Genomic DNA, 6,381 nt, shown 5'->3' on the forward strand with positions numbered 1-6,381 from the left:
GTACTGCTTTAGCACGTGGGTCACAAGATGGGGAAAGCTATTACCTTGCTTTAGTAGCGAGCTTTTGGAGTCAGGTGGCTGAGTGTTTAGGAATCGGGCTAGTAATCTGAAGGTTGCCAGTTCGATTCCCGGCCCTGCAATTGATGTTGTGTCCTTGAGCAAGGCACTTCACCCTACTTGCCTCGGGGAGAATGTCCCTGTACTTACTGTAAGTTGCTCTGGATAAGAGCGTCTGCTAAATGACTAAATGTAAATGTAGTGCTACCGTTTGAAATGTCAGGACACCATTACGGAAAGGTGCGTCGCCGGCTACACTCGGCTCACCTTCTCGCTCATCCAGGCAGGCGTGGGGGGGGGGCAATGCGGGCGGGTTCAATACTATGGAAATGTTCATTTTGATAAGCCGGCCCTGTTTTTGTTTGATGGACAGCGGAGTAGAAAAGGGCTATCAGGGAGCAGGGCACTGGGCAATGGGGAGGGGGGGGGGGGGAGGACACAAAGCAGACTTAATGACAGGAGATAGCTTTGTGGAAGGGAAGAGGCTTCAGATAAGGAAGGCAAGGGTATTGTGCGTTTGGGGTGTGTGTGTGTGAGAGAGGGAGAGCTGGGGAGAAAGTGTCGTGTGTCAAAGCTGGTGAATGTGCGTGTGTCACTAATAGCACATGGAGAGATAATCCAGTGGTTATGTGTGATCCCGATGGTATATAGGGAGAGAATGTGGTCGTGTTTATCAGCATAAGACTCATAACCATTGTGTATAAAATTAACCCTGGTGTTGTCATTAGTGAATAATACTTTCCACAAGAGGGGGTTGTGAACTTTTGTGGGAGCCTGAAAGAATTAATTATGCAAAAAAACATCTCCGGGAACTGTACCGGAAAGTTACCTAGTAAGCTCCATAATCAAGCGTCGCTATGGAATAATTTAGTTGTTGTAAGTCATTTCTACATTTGCATGGAGTGAAATATCACAGGGCATCTTAAAAAGGCTTCTAGGTTGGTCTAGTAGTCAATTCTATGCTGTCAGTGCTAAGGTAATATGGCCCACAGTCAAGATAGTCTTCAGAGTGTGTGTGGCCTTCATAATAGCTGATCAATAGCTCATCCAGAGTCAGTCAATACCCTCACAGTCTGGCAGACACACTGATGACTATTGGTCTATCAGAGCTACTCTCTCTCTCCCTCTCCCCTCTCCCTCTCCCTCTCCTCTCCCTCTCCCTCTCCCTCTCCCTCTCCCTCTCCCTCTCCCTCTCCCTCTCCCTCTCCTCTCTCTCTCTCTCTCTCTGCCTGTCTGTCTCTCTGTATAGCTGTGTCATTCACTCATTCATTCACTCACTCACTCAGTCATTCAGTCATTCACCCCACACTCACTCTCTTACAGGCTTCTTCCTACATGACATCTATAGAATAATTAAAAACCTGATTAAGTTTCTAATCAAGCTCATTTACTGGCTTCATTTTCCAAGCAACACACATGAGCCTAGTTATAGTGGGTGCAGTTGATAATCAAAGACTATCTCTCCTTAATGCCATGCACACACGTACAGTTAATTACACATTCATGCATACACACACACTCATACCTGGAGCCAGCCAATCTTTGAATGAGCTCTTCAATGGACTACCGTCTCGCACCTCACTATCATTTCACAGAACATGAGAAATGTAGCTGTCCTTGATAAAAAAACAATAGTGCCGCAGTCGCCCTGGCAACCTGAGGGTGGGACCACAGAGGTGTGTGTAAAAATAGCTTTTCCAGACCGCGCCAGTCCGCTGTGATACTTTTCTGGCGGCCTCCGCTTATGCCATTTAGTCACTTCCTGGAACATGTGTGATTGGTTGTTAGGGAGAGTGTGACTACCAAAGACTCTGGTCCCAGTGGTAGTGCTGGTCTCAGTACAGGAAGGGGACCTTAGGGATGGGTTTTGAAGACTTGGCTGTGTTAGTTTTTTTGTTTGTTTGAGTTTTCTTCAGTTTGAGGCACCTTGGAGATGTTAAAATTGTCTTCCACTGAAGTAAGACTTTAATGAGGCTTGATTTTGCGGGGCTTGTTATTTATTTATTTGTGCTCTTTTTTCTCATTGCAGTCTCGGCCTAAATCACCTACCTCATCCCCTCCCGACAACAGCCCCCCCCCCTCCCCTCCCCTCCCGCCCCATTTTCAATAATCACTTGGAACAAGCTTGCAATCGACTGCTACGGCCAATTGGCTGCTGGCCCCAGGAGGAGAAACCAATCAAGGAAAAAGGGGTCTGACTTCTAATTTGTCCCGTCGAAACCCCAAAGAACTATCGTTAATCTATTATGCTGAGGTCAAAACTGGATGTCAGGTCCAATCACACATGGCCGTGGCACAACCTACCATGCGGTCAAACAGGCTAGCAGTGTGTCAAGTTATTCAAGTAAAATGATCTGAGATGATTTATACATTTGTATCTGTGGTAATTAAACAAATATTTGGCTTGATTGGGACAGGAAGTGAATTTGACCCACAGACTAAATCAAACAACTTTTTTGTTCATATAAAAATATTGCTTATAGAATGCTGTCAATTCAGAGAAGAAAAGCGATGTACAGTATACTAAATGATGACACTTCAATTTCTTGAAGTGTATCAAGATTGACTGGCTGCTTGTTACTGTGTTGCAAATGCAGCAAGAGACTGATCAAACGATTTGAGTTACTCAAGCCAGCTGTGTGTGTGTGTGTGTGTGTGTGTGCGCGTGTGTGCGCGTACGTGCGTGTGTGTGCGCGTGCGTGTGTGTGTGCGCGTGTGTGCGTGCTTGTGTGTGTGTGTGTGTGTGTCAGGAGATTGTAATCCTTGGGTTGCAGTCTGGTGAACACAAACACACACACAACTCTCTCTGTAGCATGGGTCAACACACACACACACACATCCCAGAGTGAGCATATTTATCAGTGGCTGACATGTGTTTCTTGTCTTTATTAGTACTTTGGCACCCAATCTAGTGGACCATGTGACAGTGATGGAGCAGTCCATCTCACCAACACAGAGGGGGGTGGAGGGGTGTGTGTGTGTGTGTGGGGGGGTGCATTAAAAGGGGGGGGGGGGGGTGCTGGTACTGGTCTGCCCCACATCCTCCAGCATGGCTCCATTACCAAACACTAGCACAGTGAGGATACGCTCCACGGTGACGGATCACCACGGCAACCCGTTTGGAAGTATGATAAAGACACCCCATGGTTTATGCAAGCTGATGAAGTCTATTCTGGAAATCTATCCTGGAAAACTCTCACAACAGCCAGGTAGGCACGCTCACACACCCACTTAACAACACGCACACACTTACTGTACACACACACACTCACACACACATTGTGAGCAGGACTGGGGGATGCTGGGAGCAGGCACAGTCGGTGTTAACTAAGCAGCAGCACCCAGGTCCAGTCACAGTCGGCCTCCCACCAATCCCTCAGCCGTCCAATTACAGCCCCCTGCTGAAGAGGATTCTGGGTATTTAGAGGGCCTGGCTGCTCACCAGAAGAGACACCTGTGTTCACCAGGACAAACTGGCAAACGAAGTTCCCTTTTCTCTTCTATCTGTTTGTCTGCGGTACTCTCAGCGGAGGTTCTTCCCCCCCCCCAACAAAAACGAGCAACCTGAGTATAAATAATAGCAACCTAAAAAATCTGTCTAAAACTAATATATAATCAATAAAATATTGCAGTGCTCTTCCACCCCGAGGAAGCGGTTCTACGAGCTCTGCTAATGGTCTCAGAGGGAGATGTGTGTGTGTAGTGGGGGGGGAGACAGGGGTGTTGTTAATTTTGGAGCAGGTCTCTGGGCTGAAGATGTGCTGGTGTAAGACTGCACTGGGATGCATTTTTTGATGAGCGCTGGGCCAGCTAAAGATCCTAGCCTTGCTCCTAGATAGGAGTGCAGGCCTTGCTTGGAAATATCGATCAGTTACACTAGCATCAAGCTTTCTGTTTGCTGTATATATATTGCCTGCATACATGCAATGCTCGATTCAGTCTCATTCAACTTTAAGTTTAATTGCAAGTCTAATGCTCTTTCGTTTGACTGTATAACTATTGGGTTCTGCGATCAATAAAACGTCTCGTTCTCCAGCAAGGCCAACTCTGCAGTGTAACCCCTCACAGAGTTAGCATGTCTAGAAGACGGGGAGACTTTTAGCGATTTCCGCCCATAGCGTGCTCGTCCAGGGCATCCTGGGATTATTAAAATGCAAATCGCCCCCTCTGCGTCATCCATCACAGACGAGGAGAGTCAGACCCGGAGCGGCTACGCCGTGAAAGCGCACACCTTGCACAAGTTTGTTTCCAGGTGGTGGGTGTGGGGGAAGGGGGTGTTAAGCGGGGGAGGGGGGGCAGGGAAATGGGGAGTGACCCCCCCCCCCTCTCCTCCCTCCTCCTCCATCCCCCCCCTCCCCCACACCACCACTCCCACCTGTGCAGACGTGTGTGCGTACGCATGTATAAAATAGTGTGTATGGTACTGCATGTATATACTGTAAGTACAGTGCCAGAGTATTTGACACGAATGTTGTCTTAAATATTTTCGTTCACATTTTAGCTTTGCCTTTTCTTTACTTTCTAAAGGTATGATTATATTGTGCGCGTAGACAAGCTCCTAAATGAATGTAATAGATTCTCATTCATGTGTTAATACGTAGTCTCTCGCTCTCTCTTCTCATACATAAATAAAATAAGCCTACATCACAGCAGTCAGTGTGATAACATTTACCCCATGTCTGATTAATAATACATTCGAAGACTGTTAATTAGGCAGAAGTGTAGAAAAGTCTAAGTTGAACAGAAGGGAGGACTAGTGTGTCAGTGGGTTTTTGCGCGCGTGTCTGTGTGGTGAGAGAGAGAGTTCTCTCTGTCCATGTGCAGATCATCACAAGTGACAACACAGAGCGGCATGCAAATAGAGACGCCGCAATGACGTACAGAGCAGCCCATGCGGAACCACAGGTAGTGGGTGTGTGTGTGTATGCATGTGTGTGTGTGTGCTTGTGTGTGTCACATGTTCCCGGCAGTACACTCTCTCGCTCTCTCTCTCGCGCTCTCCCACTCACACACACACACACTTTGACCGTAGTCACCCCCCTCAGAGGACAAAGCCATTAAAGGATTGTTTATCCCTTTGCTGGAGCAGGCCCCTCTGTTTCTAATGGAGGTTCAGTGTGACCTTTCGCCACTGTAAACACTCACCTACAACGAGGCCTTTCCACCACAATTCACTTTAACTACCCTCGCAGCAATCGGGCCCTGTGAGCTGGTCTCTGTCCTCCACCGCTGTGTGGCCCAGCGGACTCCCTCATCCCTCATCCTCTCTTCATCCGTTAAAAGGAGCGTCTCTGGAACGCTGGCTAATTAAGCCGGGAGGCACACTGGTGGAGGCGATACCACCGTGGTTATCCTGAGGAGCAGATAGAGCAGGGGGGGGGGGGGGGGTGGAGCACTGTGGGGGGGGGGGGGGTACATGGGGACAAGGACATGTTGTTCAGCTTGTGTGGTCTTCCTCGCCCCCCCCCCCCCCAAAGCCTAGGAACATCCAACTGTCATAGTGAGAACACGTTACACTTGCTTGCCACTCTTTAAATACTCAACGAGGCTTCACAGGGGTCATGTCGTAACTGGAGATATGTAGGCGATAGCTTAATGAGGATTTGTCGTTCGTAAAAAGGGCCAACTTGATTATTTTGCAGTGAGCCATTACTTTGTAAATGGCGATAAGCACCTCCTCAACAGACAGTGAAAGTAGTTGGAAGAGGGACTGAAAGTTTTCTCTCTTTTCTGGAGCCGTATCTGTTTATGTGCCGGCTGGCTGGAGAGATTATACCTGCATCAGCTGCTGAGGTAGTGGGAATGGTGGGTGTTTGTGTTTGCAGGTGTGTGTGTTTGTGTGAGTGTAGTTGTTGTAGTTGTGTGTGTGTGGGGGAACAGCTGCAGTGGAATGGAGTTATCATTCATCCTCATTTGCATGTTGCAATCTGCACGCTCACACACACACACACGGCACCACTTAACTGCGAGGTCTGTTTTAGCTAGCCTTTAAAAGTTAGCAGTGTTGACTCGCTAGTTTGAGAGAGAGAGAGAGAGAGAGAGAGAGAGAGAGAGAGAGAGAGAGAGAGAGAGAGAGAGAGAGAGAGAGAGAGAGAGAGAGAGAGAGAGAGAGAGAGAGAGAGAGGAGAGAGAGAGAGAGGAGAGAGAGAGAGAGGAGAGAGGAGAGAGAGAGAGAGAGAGAGAGAGAGAGAGAGAGAGAGAGGAGGGAGGGAGAGAGGGAGGGAGGGAGGGAGGGAGGGAGGGAGGGAGGAAAGAAAGAGAGAGAGAGGGAATAGGACAGGGAGACAAAAAGGGAGGGTGAGAGAGAGACAAAGAGAGATGGAG

This window comes from Osmerus eperlanus, chromosome 22 (genome assembly GCF_963692335.1).
Source record: "Osmerus eperlanus chromosome 22, fOsmEpe2.1, whole genome shotgun sequence".
NCBI lineage: Eukaryota > Metazoa > Chordata > Actinopteri > Osmeriformes > Osmeridae > Osmerus > Osmerus eperlanus.